Raw genomic sequence first — 16,439 nt, forward strand, 5'->3', positions numbered from 1 at the left:
GAGTTTCTTGATTCATGGAGCAGTGCACACGTTCAAATGATCGTGCTAGCATCTCATCATAGGCTGCCCCACATCTGGGGCAGAGTGCAACTTCAGAGTTCCCTTTGTGGCATCTGATCAAAAATCCTAATAAGCTTTCATCCATCCTTGGGTACACTTGTAGTAAAGGATTTGGTTCTCTCCCTGGGTGTTCCCATCTTTCACGTCGAGCCCTTTCGAAATTGGCTTCGATTCTTCGATTCAGCATGATCGAACACCTTGGGCACATCCATTGTTTTCCGCCATTTCTCTCATGGCAATTCCATAGGTAGTCTTTGAGGCTTTCAGCTCTTAGAGGAACTTTAATACCCCCATTCTGCCTTGTCAGCCGTGTCTCTAGTTCGCCAAACTCAGATGTTGGGTGTCTGGCGCTAACCATGTTGACCACCGCTGGAGCAACTTCAGAGATTTGGATTTTCTGGAGTTTTATCCTGAGGTCTTCAGTGGCCTCATTGCTCTCTTCTTTTGGTGCTTCAGTCATCTCTGTTTGGGAAGCTTCTTCAATCTCAGTATTGAAGATTATTTCATCATTTAGGCTTTCAGTAGCCTGCTTTCCGTTGAGCATTGCCTTAGTTTCCGCCACTTCGATCTCCGATACTTCCACCATGTTGATATCTTCTACCTCACAGAGGCTAGCATCAGCAATGTTTAGGGGATTGGTATCGACCCTCATGTGACTCTTGGTCTTGTCAGCAAATTTCAACCTTCCATCATTGATAGCATTTTGAATTAGATCCAGGGTTCTTTCCATTTGCAGGATTTAATAGTTTGCAGGCATAAGGTGGTGCCTCTTTTAATTCTGCTAAGTCTATTTCGACTTCCTCCAGGCTATATGAGTCATTGCAAGACTCATCATCAGCGTCTTCGGCTTCGACGTACGCTATCCTTTCCTTCTTATGACTTTTGTTAGCCCTAGCCTTTTCTGCTTTCAAGCGTTCGACCTGTCGAACTCTATCTGCCAACTGGGCCATGTCCCTAAGGTATTGGGTATCTAATTTCTTTCTTATTGAGTAATCTAGACCACCTGCAGCCATTTCGACAAGTTCGTGCTCAGGAACTGTCGTAAAGCACCTAGATTTCAACAGACGGAACCTATTCAAATAATCATCAATAGTCTCCGTGAATTTCCTCTTAACACTGGCCAATTCCTTCAAACTTATCTTAGTTTGACCCATGTAAAATTGCTCATGGAACAATCTTTCTAGGTATGCCCACGCATCTATCGAATTGGGTGGCAAAGTAGTAAACCAGATAAAGGCATTCTTTGTCAGCGAACTAGGGAAATACTTGATCCTCAAGTCCTCGTTTCCTGCCAAGTCCCCTGCTTCTGTTAGATACCTAGCAATGTGTTCCACTGTCGATTCGTTAGTTTCGCCTGAAAATTTTGTAAATTTGGGTACCTTAGTGCCCCTAGGTAATTCTGTCTGCATAATATAGTCTGATATAGGGGATGTATAATTTGGACGTCTGAGTCCAGTACTTAGGCCCTTATTGGCCATCACCCTTTCTATCATAGCAGTCAAGTTATTCTCTGTGGCCAGATTTTCCCTTCTGACTCTTTGAACAACCCCATCTGGATGTTCATTTCTACCTACAACTCTTACTCTGGGTTGTTCTTCCTCCGTTTCTTGTCGAACGGGGACGGTTCTTTGACTTGAAGTCTCTAAATTAATTACTGGAATTTCTTCCGTCCAATTCGTCCTCTGCAAGGAGTTTATATCTCGGATGGTTGGTCTCGATGATGGGCCCTCATCTTGTATACGTTCTAAAACGGGCATTCCCTCTTGGTATGCGGGCTGTTTATCTTTCCTTTTTGGTTGTGTTACACCCATGAACTCCGCCATCCGATTCATTTGAGATGACATCTTTTGGAAAGTTTCTACATTTTCCCTATTTGTGCAAGTAATGTTTGTCAACAATGGGGTAAAGATTGAAGTCAATTCTTTGGCTAAAGCCCCTAGCATATCATGGTTGCTTGCATCCATTTCTTGTCGAAATGCTGCTTGGCTGTTTGTGGTATAATGAGGCACCTGGGTAGAAAAACCAACATTGTGTGTACTTCGACTCGCAGATCCCACATTTGGTGAAAATGTCGCATTATTAGTTGGGACATAAGTAGGTCCGGGCCCTCGTACGCCTGATCCAAAAGGAAATGGCATCCCGTATGGAGGATTTGGCCTCCATTCGAAAGTTGAATTCGTGCCTTGACTAGACAAGTTATTCGCAGCATTTGTTGAGGGAAACGGTAATACTTCCTCTGCACTCGTGGTCGAAGGTGCAGTTGTTGACACTGAAACTGGCAAAGTCCCTGAAAGTCCTGTATTATTTTCAGGCACCGACTGGGAATTATCTGCAGGTCTCGATCCATTTGGACCCGTTGTATCCCTTGTTCCTTGAGTGGAATTCGAATTTGCCGCTCCTGATCCTGTGCCTTGTGAGGGATCTTGATCACCCCCTGCACTGGCTGTAACAGCCATTTTCTTGTTGTACCTTCGTTTGGGAACCGGTTGTGCACTGTTTGTTAATTTACCGTTCCTAAGGTTCATACAAGGTCTTGATATTGTCTAGACAAAACAAAGCAATTGATTAAAACAATCCGTTCGACACTGTCCCACTGGGCGTGCCAATTTGTTTACGGTGATTTCCGGTAAACAACCGCTAGTCCTCCAAACTATAATAAATATGATTTGGTTACTCGCAGGATCGACTAGATTGATCCTAGGACACATAGTCAATTAGATTGTTATCAATATTCTTTAGAACCATGTTCATGATTCGTTGTCTTCGACAAATGTTATTCGATTGAAAACATACACTTTTAGTGATGACTTGATTATATGTGATTATGACTTTAAAATGTAAACAACGCAGATAACGTAACATGCAATTCTGTTTAAATGTAAAGAATCTTAAAACATAAAACTGTTAAAGATCTTGAAAGTAAATAACATGAAAGTAAATAACATGAAAGTAAATAACATGAAAGTAAATAACACGAAAGTAAATAACATGAAAGTAAATAACATGAAAGTAAAGATACAGTAATGTAAATGACAAGAAGTAAATAGAATGCAAGAATTTAAAGATATTCGAAAACGAAAAGCAATAAAAGATAATACTCATGTATTAAGATGGTGGTGTCATACGTACATTTTCTCAGCGAACTCGTTCTCGTTAACGCTTGATACTTGAGTAAATATGTGAGTGATTTGTACAAAATGAACACACGGAATTCTATCATAAAAAACTCCTATTTATACTAGTTTCGACCATAACGGCCCTACGCTAATCCGCTGCCACGTTTCACATAAGAACTTCCAGCGATGACATCTGTGAATAAGCAGTTACGCAACTATCTTCGAATTTCAAATCTTCCCGCCTGAGTCCATCTTCGACGCGTGGCAGTATGTTAATAAACACTTACTAACAAACACGCTAAATAATAATACTTAAGCAAATTTATAAATTTTGTCTAAGTCTTCGAGGATATGTCCTTCCAATAGCTTTCAGTAGCCATCACCTTCATAAAAAACTTAGACGTTTCTTGCTATCGAAACATGGCCATCAGTAGCCATTTTATATTTCTCAGAGATGGTCATCAGTAACCACCTTGCCTTCGATCATACACTCCTTCGAAGCACATATATTTGTTCAACGAAATCTTCAGCTAACACCCACACAACTGAATCTTGAGTCTATTGAAGAGTCTTTTCAAAATAATTATTTCTTATATGTTATAGATCAAACAATTGGCTCACTTGATAGAAGATTTGAGCAGTATAGCACGTAACAAAATATTTTTGGATTCTTGTTTAGTTTTGAAAGGCCTAAATCATTATTTGATAGGGACTTGAAAGCATATTGTAAACATGTAGAAACTTGTTTAAAACATGATGATTTTCTTGATCTTGATGGTGAAATTTTATTTGAAGAATTGAAAGTCATTAGAGGAGTTTTAACAGATGAATCAAAATCAAGCTATATGATATTAAGTTCTATAAAGATTTTTAATTGCTTTCCTAATGCATGCATGGATTAACTATTCCTATCAGTGTTGACCTCTGCTGAAGGAAGTTTTTCTAAATTAATATTATTAAAATCTTAATTGAGAACTACTATGTCACAAGATAGATTAAATAGTGTTGCGTTGATTTCAATTGAAAATAATTTTTTGAAGAATCTTGATTATGAACAAATTATTAACGATTTTGTAACAATAAAATGATAAAAGGATGATATTTAAATAATTTTGAAGGTTCGATCAACGTTTTTATAGGGAAAAAGACCGGATCAAAAAGAAGAAGAAGAAGAATAAGTCTCTTGAGAGTGGTTTACGTTTTGATGTAGTGTAAACATTGATTCAAATATCCATATTTCTATTATTTTTTCACAATGTCAAATGAAAATGTGTTTTTTATCAAAATATTTCTTTTATCCTTATGTATTTATTGTTAAGAAATTATAGGGACACCACTCTTTTGTTTCGCCTTAGGCACTCAAATTCAAAGGACCGGCCCTAAACGCAGAAACCAGATTTTAGTTATTAGTCTGCTAAATCTCTACTTGTTTCTTCCTCACAAAACATCCTTCACTGAAGACTACATGTATTTGCATCTGTTTTTTTTCCAACATTTCGTAGGGCCAATGCCATCTTAATATTATATCAATATATGAAACCGAAATGTTAGTGAAAATTAATCACCATTTCTAAACATGCATAGCTTTTGCTTCGAAACTACCTAATTGATAGGGTTTCTACCTTGACTAGTCTTGTTTCGTATATACAACATAAAAAACTATAACCATATCCGAAAATATAAAGGAAATGAAACTGAATTTTTGTAGTAATATTACCATGATTCTTGTCGGCACCAAGGGCCGCTTCAGCATATGTTGGCCGTGATTTTCAAAAAATATAAACTTAAATTAAACATATAAATTCCTATGAATTTGTCAGAAAAAATACTGAGAACTTTCTAGTGAATACTCAACACGATCAAATGAATGTAAAGAAGGAAATTTTACATTAACTTAAATCATTTAAACTTACCTCAATTTCTGAATTGCCCATCTGCATGGGGTTTAAACTTACCATAAATTACATGGTACATTCCAGGAATTCCAGGTGGTTAATCAGTATAAAAGGCCATGCCTGAATCATATGTATACACCTAAAGAAAATATTAAAAAAATTTGTATTAGCATATAGAATGGCCTCAATAAAAAATGGTATGAGTTACTCAGAACCTCCTTCAAAAATGGTATTAGCAAAGATTTGGCCTACAACAACGGTCCTCCTCCGGTGGAAAACTCTATATGGGGTACAGCAATAAGTGTTTCAAGTATGTCTTATACTAGGAACAATCAAAATGGCAATTGAAAAATCTATATGGGGTACAGCAATGTTGGTAAGAAAATCATAGACATAGAAGGAGTGATTATAATAATTTTATTTCATTATTAATATTTATTACAAGTGTGTTATTTTGAATTTTGGGAGTGTGGTTGTAAACTTTTCTAGGAAGATGTTGTTTCCAAGATGGTGGTTAGTTTTCATGTAATCCAGCCTAGTCCTTTTAGTGTTTTCATTATTATCTGTCATGTTTACCTCTTTGTGTTTCTTGTAATCTTTGTCTCTTCAAACTTTTGCACGTATTTAAATTGAACAGAGTTTTCATTTTCTATAAAAGCTATAAATATGCATCTATGAATAATATTGTGATCTCAATTTATTGTATAGTATGTAGTGTATAAAATAGTCAGTTATCTCAAATCTATAAAGACATAATTAAGGGCGGTGGCTCGAGAAGCACATTTCTATTTGTCCAATCAAATTGTGCCTATACGGAAAATGTAATACCCTAAATTTTGAAACTTATAGTTAAAGACTTATCAGATAATTTAGGATGTTACCACAACAACCCTTTAACAATTCGAAAATTTTTAGCAACGCGAAGTAGAATACTAAAGAACATACAACGCCTGTCATCTTACGTTCGTCAGACATCATTGCAGCGAAAACATCATTAAATCAAGTAATAACATCATAGAGACTCCAAAATTTAGTCTCATAAAGATATAACTTTTATAACGTAATTAAAATAGAGTTGTATTGTTCAACTCTCAACAACTAACAACTTCAACAAAACATGGTATTAAACTTGAACAAATTACAATAAACAAAAACATACATTCTCAACCCTGATGTAACATAATTAGAGCATGATATATAGAATAGTAACGAAACTAAACGGAAATAACTCCAACGAGCTATCTTCCACTCACACCAACATCTTCTAATCCTAGTTATCTTTAAGATGTTCATGGTGGACAACATTAAAGCAAAGTGGGTGAGAATACACTTGCATAATTTAGCGGTGTAAACAAGAAAAGGTAGAATAACACATGACAATAAGTGAACACGCTAATCATATGAACATCAACAAATCAAGTATTTTCATTCAAATAACACATCATAAAATGATCATTCACAAATGCAACACTAATGCAAATGTACGTAACAACTGACTCAACATGCATGTTGTACAAATATGAACACTCGCGTTCATCTTGCTCCTAGCTCCCTCTCTAGAACCAGAGCACACCAAAGTCGCTACGTTTCATGGATTCCCGCTGGATCCAGCTACTCGTTCCCGCCAACAAGTCGAGGCAATTCAACTAAATTCATCATATTAACAACGAACATCACATTACACAAGTCAATTAACGACATGACACGTTTATTTCAACTCCTTAATAAAAGCATGTTTATTGTTAATTCATCACAAGGCATCATTATCAGCTCATACAGGTCTAATTCGTACAACCAATTGTATCAAGCATACAACATCCTTAACAATCCAAACAGATCAAATACGTACCACAAGTATAATTTATATTAAATAGTTTTCTAATGGTTCTCAATCCATTTTTATAAGATAGGAGTTTATTTTAGATTTCCAACGGTCCAAATGGCGCATCAAACAGACACCCGAGTAAAAAAATTATGGCTTTTTGAAGTTTTGAAACAATTCGGTTCAGTGGAACCCGGTTCTTCCAAACCGGGAACCAATTCCCAAATCTAAAAATCACATTTTTCGCTCCTGGAAATCTGGGAACTCGGTTCCCTCATTTGGGAAATCAGTTCCTGCTCTAGCAGACCTTAAAATTGGCTGTTTTGCTGCTACAAACCTCAACCCTTCAATACCCTAAAAACCCGAACTTTCCCCATACGGAAATCACCAATAATCATAGTTTTTCAATGCAAATACCAACATCATGCCATTGTTCACATACAAACATTAATTCCATCAATTGCACCGAATTCACATATCATTCATAACATCTAAAAACACATAACAATTCAAATTCTTCACACATTCATGGATATACAATTATGGAATCTAACCTCTATCATATCCATCATCATGCCAACCCTTAGAGAGTAAGAACTCCACCCTTACTTGGTGATTCCTAGCAAAAGCTTATTCTTCTCCAAAGGGGTTCTCCCCTTTTATGCCCTAGCTTTCTCTCCTCTTCTATTTCCACCTTCTTTCACAAATGCCAATTCTATTTTCTTTTCCCAATTTTGTTTTGGTTTTGTCGTTCTTACTAACTTCTAATGTTACTAATAGACTTAAACTTACACCCCCCAAATACTACTACTAACTCTAAGTTAGGCCTAATGCTAATAATCTCATTATATTATTATTACTAACTACCTAATAAAATGGCATAATACTAAATAATCCCATAATTATCAAATAAATCACAAAACATATCATAAAATAATTAAATAGTCACATAACATAAACGAATATTATTTCCAATAATATTTCACAACTACAATTGATCCATAACTTAAATAATACCAACTCGCAATTTGTATTTCTCCGACTAATCCGACTAATTAATCTGACCATAAACTTAACTACTCAAATCAATATATTAATCCAATTACACCTTTAGAATAATAACGATAAATTCCGACTTCAACTAATTCCAACGAATAAATCCTTGATTAATTTAATTAAATAATTAATTATATTCGGGGCTTTACAGGAGTAGCAGACGTAATAGTGGTGGTAAGGATCCAATACTCACTCCTTCCAAAGTAAATCATGGGAACTTATTTGCAACACTAGGGACTAGCTCATCTTTAGTGTTTTTGGATGATGTTCCATGATTATATCGGGAAATGCACGGGGGCCAAATAAAGCAAGTAAGATTAGGGAGATTAGATTCCGTCTCCTAAAATTTAACTCGGAAATTGTTATTTTGATAAAGACAAGAGTGAAGAAAAATAATGTTGATGTGATGAGTAAAATAACTCCTTAGGTCCAACCCCGCCTCATACCCGCATAATGTATGTATGTATATATATATTTATATATATATATATATATATATATATATATATATATATATATATATATATATATATTATATATACATATATGGTTATCAATTTAATTAAATAGATCACTATTAGATTTGTAAACATTTGAATACAAACGTTTGTTAGTTTCTTATCTCAACAATAATATCTTTAATTTTTTATGAATATTGTTAAAACAAAAAAAATCACATGATAAATTATAATTGATCATAATTTTTAATAGAAATATGGGTAAACGGGTATACCTGTAAGATACGGGAACAGGCTCAAATGTTGGTGCCCACATGGATATAAGTGTTCGAGAACGGAGATTTTTTAAACTGCAGGTATGAGAATAGATATTATAGTATTCTACCCATACCATACCAATTGCTATCCCTACTAGCACCTATCATTTGTTATGTTATTATTTTTTTGTCAAATAAAATATTTAAATCTTTTCAATGTATTAAGTATAATCATATATAAATTATAATTAATATTATTAATCAATTAGATATGACATGAGACTCCTACTACCTATCAGCAACATAAATATATTTTTTTATTATTTATGTAGTTAATAAATACAAAGTTTTTATTACTGATATATAATAGTAGGAAAATCAATATACTTAACAATATTTTTATAAATAACGCAAAACAAGAATTATGTTTATATCTAAAAAATAAATTGTTTCTTTGACTTTCTTTTATTACATTTTGAAAATAAATGCACGTACCGTACCAGTACCCGTGCAAACGCAGAGGTACTCTGCTAGTTTGAAATTGAAAGTTTCTTAGATAATTTAAAGACAAAATTAAGAGTTGATTATTTAATAATGGTAAATGATTATTGCTAAAAAGATGTGAAGACAAGAAAGACAAGAATTATCTCAACCATTCATTATCACCACCACGCCATGATCCCTATTAAATAGAAAATTAAATTAAAAATAAATTAAAAATTCTACTAAAAAACAATGACACGTGTACATTCTTGCATTTCTTCTTCAATTTCTATAACAAATAACACTACTCCTTAATAATATATTATCGGCTAGCCGAGGAAAATAAGATATATGGATCTCCACTGTTTTACACCTTGCTCCACGCGGAAGGTAACGTAACATTGCTTCGTGCTATCTAAGTTCTGAGGAGAAAATATATAAAGAAACCTACTATTTATTTCGGGTCTTTCGGAAATAAGTCATGGATCTTCACATTTTCACACCTTTCTCATTATCGTTCAACGCAAACAGGGGTGGCCCTGAGCACGGGCTCGCGGTACAGGAGGCCACAACCTCATAATTTTAAGGATTAAATATTTTTTAGTCCCTATAAATATGCGACCCTGCAATTTTGGTCCCTCTAATTTTTTTTCCGAATAATGATCCTCGCAAACTTTTCCATCCACAATTTTGATCCTTGCCGTCAAGTTTCATTGACAGAAGCTGATGTGGCACAAATTGCGGGGGTTTTAAACCTCCTCTAATTAGATACGACCAAATTTGATTGCGGTAGTTATTACATCCCAAAATACAACATTGTTATTAGAAAACATTCAGTAACATCTGTATTTTATTTCCAATTCATACATAAATTAAAAATCAACAAATTAAATAGTAAACACGAATCAAAATTGAATATTAAAAAGAGATTGCCAAATTATATATATATATATATATATATATATATATATATATATATATATCTAGATGTTTCATTAAATTATGAGTAGTTGAATAAGTGTATATACTTTATAACATCTCTGTGAAATGAGAAATATGAAAAATGCAGAAGTAATGAAAAGCATAAAGAGGGTGAAGATGACATAGAGATGAATAAAAGTCAACTACAACTATGTAGCATCAAAATTCTTTTAACAAATGAGGGGGCAAATTAAATAGAGAGAATGACATTAGAGAGTAAGTTGAGTTATTATAAGAGATAAACAAAAGGACTCTGGAAAAATAATAATTGGTTCTTGGAGTCGTTAATGTTCTAGAGGCATCTATTTTTTTTATTCTTTTTCTCTCATTCTCTCAATTTCAACTATTTATCTATTATATTTTTTATATTTCTTTCATTGATGCACACGGTGGAGTTCATTATTGCGGATGAAGGGTGGTTCAAACAGCATCGTTACAGGACAGTGATGTGTGCGGTGCAATCGAGGGTTGTCGGTCGGACTGGTGGCTGCGATGCGGCTGTCGGCGAATGGTGACACGGGTGGTCAGAGTTTCAATGGAGGGCAAATTTTGGACGCTTATGTTGGTTCTTCCGTTTCCTCTTGTTATTTTCTAATATGTTGTTTTGTTTGGATCTTTTATTATTATGTGTTTATTGTTAGTGTTTTCTTCACCTTTCCGTTGTTGGTCTACAGTTAATGTTCTAATGTTGGAAATGATTTGTATGGTTAATATGTGATGCGATTGTTGAATTTGTTGTTTAATGTCTGAAGTGGTGAATGTTTTTGTATGATTTAGTGATGGCAATGTTAGAGAATAGGGATGACTTGGCTCATAATTATTCATGAAGGTTTTAGGTTTAGTTGATTATGTTTTGGAATAGAACCGGAGGTGCAGACCAATTTTTTTGTTGTTTTTCTGGGTTAGTTTAGACGAGGTTTAAAATCCACGAAATTTGTGCAACATCAGCTTCTTTCCATGAAATTTGACGTCAGGGACCAAAATTGTGAATGGAAATGTTTGCGAGGACCATTATTCGAAGAAAATTTTTAGAGGGACAAAATTGCAGAGTCGCATATTTATAGGGATCCAGACATATTTAACTCTAATTTTAAGGGTACCAAACTTTTTTTCTTACCCATATATATATTAAAATAGAATTTTTATAACAAAAATACTTGCTAAATTTTTTTTTTTTTAAATCAAATACTGGTTAACAAAATTATTGAGGCACTACAAAGTCAAAATTAATAAAAGAATGTAATTTCTCAAAAATTAAGTATATAGGAGAATAAAATCAATTAATTATATTAAAATAAAATTAATAGATATATCCATAATTTTAGCAGTTAAAGAGTTTAATTGAGGCACTAAAATTAAAACAATGATATAAAAAATATTTTATATTATTGATCCCAAAATCAAGAGTGAAACACCGCTTCAACTAGTTGAACAAGATAATATCCCATAATTAACAGTGAAGTCGAATCTTTAGCAATTCATGGAATTGAAAACTTTGAATTTTTAGTAGCTAAATACTTGCTAATTTTTATTAGAAAAATACTTGCTAATTTTTTTTAAAAAAAACAAATACTGGTTAACAAAATTATAGAGGCATTACAAAGTCAAAATTAATAAAAGAATGTAATTTCTCATAAATTAAGTATATAAGAGAATAAAATTATGTAATTATCTTAAAATAAAATCAATTAATATATCCATAATTTTAAAATTTAAAGAGTTTAATTGAGGCACTAAAATTAATTAAACAATGATATAAAAAATATTTTATATTATTGATCCCAAAATTAAGATTGAAAAACTGCTTCAACTAGCTGAACAAGATAATGATCCCAAAATTAACAATGAAGTCGAATCTTTAGCAACTCATGGAATTGAAAAATTTCAATTTTTCGTATCTATGTTTATTTGGTTTGAATTGTTAAGGGCTGCTAATGATTTCAGCAAAAGTTTGTAAAAAAGACATGTCTATTGATGGGGCTATAGAACTAGTAAAAGGTTTGAATAAGTATTTGAAAAAATATAGAGAATATGAATTTGTAAATGCTAAGGCTAGTGCTGAAAAGATTGGGAATGAAATAGAGATTGAATGTGTGTTTATTCAAAAACATCAAATTAGTAGAAAACAACACTGCGATGAAAATCTATCTCAACCCACACAACTGAATCTTGAGTCTATTGAAGAGTCTTTTCAAAATAATTATTTCTTATATGTTATAGATCAAACAATTGGCTCACTTGATAGAAGATTTGAGCAGTATAGCACATATCAAAATATTTTTGGATTCTTGTTTAGTTTTGAAAGGCCTAAATCATTATTTGATAGGGACTTGAAAGCATATTGTAAACATGTTGAAACTTGTTTAAACATGATGATTTTCTTGATCTTGATGGTGAAATTTATTTGAAGAATTGACGTCAATGACAATAAGTGAACACGCTAATCATATGAACATCAATAAATCAAGTATTTTCATTCAAACGACACATCACAAAATGATCATTCACAGATGCAACACTAATGCAAATGTACGTAACAACTGACTCAACATGCATGTGGTACAAATATGAACACTCGCGTTCATCTTGTTCCTAGTTCCCTCTCTGGAACCAGAGCACACCAAAGTCGCTACGTTTCATGGATTCCCGCTGGATCCTGCTACTCGTTCCCGATCCCTGCCATAGGACTATAGCATAACAAAATTGAACCAAGGTTAGTACACCATGAATGCATGACTCAACAACATGCAATTAAACACAAGCACAAATGTCGATCACAACACCAATAAAACCAACGACATAATCATGATAGACAAACATATCAACTTACAACATTATTTAATCACTAAAAATATCACCATAACCTTCATCGTTTGCACGACACAACATAATTCATCATTAAAATCATGTAATATTTAATTAAGCACTACGAATAATCAATCATAGACACCAAACACTATCCAACAACATCTCAAATCATCACACAAAAGAAAAAACCTGAATCCGGACTCAATTCCACGCACCATAGCTCATTACACTCGTTATGGGTGCATGACGGGCTACGCGTCATGAAGCTGGCGCCCGTCACCGACTCAAAACATTAAAACGTAACTTATACGACGACCAACTCCACAAACTGAGCATGGGTTCCATGACGCCCCATGCGTCATGGCCATGATGCTCGACATCGATCCAAGGCACATGACGATCTGGTCGCCACGCTGGCGGTGCCCGTCACCTGCTTCAAAATGCAAAAACACGATTTTTCCATTGGAACCTGATTGAAGCTTTCATTTTTTAATATAATAACCAAATTCATTAAATAAAACTAACTAAACAATCATACACCAATTACTACATGTTATTTCACACATTTAACACAATCAATACAAAAATCCTTCGTATCCAAATTATGCATAAATCTTCAAACATCAACAATGGCATATTTTCCTGGACAAATCGTTGAAGCGGTTAAGCGACAACAAAAAGAATCTATTTATATAGTTTTCTCATATCATATCATAAGGGATTAATGATTATTGAATCGTCGTTCGACCAGTCTCGCATTCTTGAGTTTGGGATAAAATAGGTTTAAATTAAAATGAGGAAATTAAACTTATGAACATCAAAGAATTTCATTCTTCAGAAATGATAGAACTCTCGGGATTGAATTTCATATACACTATAAATACTTAAACTACTTAACCATTCATACTCATCCAAAATCACCCGTCATAATCACCACGTACCAATCACACCGAGGTTAGCTCTAACGTATAGTGAGAAATTAAACCAACGGTTTTTCTCTTCGTCAACGATGTCTCGCGCAATTAAAACAAAATGGAGGAATTAAGAGTCGATATACACATTATTATTAAGCCTTAATCTATATATAGAGTTAAAACCCAATAGTTGTTCACACTAAATCTGAATCTAAGTTATACATGTCTATAGCAACTCAAATCCAAATAGATTAACCAAACACCAATCATAGTTTGTAAAGCTAGAATCCCACAACACCATGAATAAGCAATATACACATAAACAAAAATATACTTGCAACTAACCCCAACTTATAGGAAAGTAAAGAGAAGAAAAAAGGAGAAAACCAAATCTCTTGAAATGTCAGACACGATCAATAGAGCTCCCGACCAAGAATCATCCGATTACAAGGCACAAATGTTGTTTTCTAAGCTCTCTAGACCAAAAAAAGAATGTTCATGAGTTGGGAACAAATACCCCAAAACATAACCCTAAAAAAATCTGAGTTTTCCATATTTAACACTTTCTAAACCGCCCACATCGCGCTTAGCGCGCTACGTCCGCTTGGCCCGCTGAAAAGAAAAATTAAATCTTATTTTGACCATAACTTAAGAACCATATCTCCGATTTCTGCCCGGTTCAAAAAATTGGAAAGCATATTGAAGGCTATGTCTAAAAATGAACAAATTTTAATGAAATTGATGATTTCATATTCTTTGATTTGAGCCTTATTAGTTGGTAAATTGCTCAAAAATGCGTGTTTGAAGCGGTGTCTTCGACACTTTATTGCTCATGCTCCAAATACGCATCAATACCTACAAAATAAATATAAAACCATCAAACGGTACACAAATAAATCAAAAACACAAGTTATACACAATTCGTAAAAAATCTAACTAAAACGTGTGTATTCACGCACAAGTTGAGGAAAAAGAACCGATAAGTGTATATACTTTATAACATCTTTGTGAACAGAGAAATAAGAAAAATGCAAAAGTAATGAAAAGCATAAAGGGGGTGAAGATGACACAGAGGATGAATAAAAGCCAACTACAACTATGTAGCATTGAAATTCTTTTAACAAATGAGAGGGAAAATTAAATAGAGAGAATGATAGAAGAGAGTAAGTTGAGTAATTATAAGAGATAAACAAAATGACTCTGGAAATAATAATTGGTTCTTGGAGTCGTTGATGTTCTAGAGGCATCTATTTTTTTTATTATTTTCCTCTCACTCTCTCAATTTCAACTATTTATCTATTATATTTTTTAAATTTCTTTCACTGACGCACATGGTGGAGTTCATTATCGCGAATGATGGGTCGTTAACATAGGGAGCGTTACAGGAAAATGATGTGCGGTATAGTTGGGGGTTGTCGGCTGGAGTGGTGGCTGCGGTGCGGCTGTCGACGACTAGTGACACGGGTGGTCAGAGTTTCAATGGAGGTAAAATATGCACGCTTCTGTTGGTGCTTCTGTTTCCTCTTCTTGCTATTTTCTAATTTGTTGTTGTTTGGATCTTTAATTATTATGTGTTTAATGTTGGTGTATAATTAATGTTCTAATGTTGAAAATTATTTGTATGGTTAATATGTGATGCGATTGTTGAATTTGTTGTTTAATGTCTGAAGTGGTGAATGTTTTTGTATGATTTAGTGATGGATATGTTAGAGAATAGGCATGACTTCGCTCATAATTATTCATGAAGGTTTTAGGTTTAGTTGATTATGTTTGGAATAGAACTGGAGGTGCAGACCAATTTTTTTGTTGTTTTTCTGGGTTTGTTTAGAGGAGGTTTAAAATTCCCGTTATTTGTGCCACGTCAGCTTCTGGAGGTGCAGACCAATTTCTTTTTTTTTTATATACATCATTTGAAAACTAACTTTTTTTAAAAAAAAAGTAAAATTAACCCTTTTATTTTTTATTTAATTAATTTAGTTAATTTTAAATAGATAAAATAATTAATCTAATTAGTTTAATTAGTTTAAAAATTGGAATTAATTTAGGGTAAAATTAATTTAGGTTAAGTTAAATTAATTCAGGGTTCATAAAAGTAATGTAATCAGGATTAGCCGATTTTAAAATTGATTAGGTTAAAAACCAATAATTAATTTTTAAGTTTGTTAGCCTCGATTAATTTAGAAACCCTAGTAGCCTTAGGTTTTTTTAGGTAGGTGTCGTCCATTAACTAACGTGTCATTTTTCTCATAAAACCTTCATTCCCTAAAAAAAATCAGGGTTTACCCTCTTTCAAAAAATTTTGTTTGTCTTATACCATTTGCCTTGCTTTTATTTATTCTATTAACCTGGTTAACTTGTTCCCCCATTTGGGGTTTGCCCTTTTTTATGATATCATTTGCCTGATTTTGTATCTGCCCCAAAGCCTTGTAATGGCTTATTATATTCCTTCTATATTTTGCCTCTATTTCCCTGCAGGTGTTTATTGTAATAGTTTAGGTTTTATAATTCTTGCCTTTATTTTTTTGCCCACAGGTGTTTATTGTAATAGCGTAGGACTTTTAAATTCTGCCTTTAATTTTTGTATTTTTT

The sequence above is a fragment of the Vicia villosa genome, unplaced genomic scaffold (genome assembly GCF_029867415.1).
Source record: "Vicia villosa cultivar HV-30 ecotype Madison, WI unplaced genomic scaffold, Vvil1.0 ctg.000978F_1_1, whole genome shotgun sequence".
Classification (NCBI taxonomy): domain Eukaryota; kingdom Viridiplantae; phylum Streptophyta; class Magnoliopsida; order Fabales; family Fabaceae; genus Vicia; species Vicia villosa.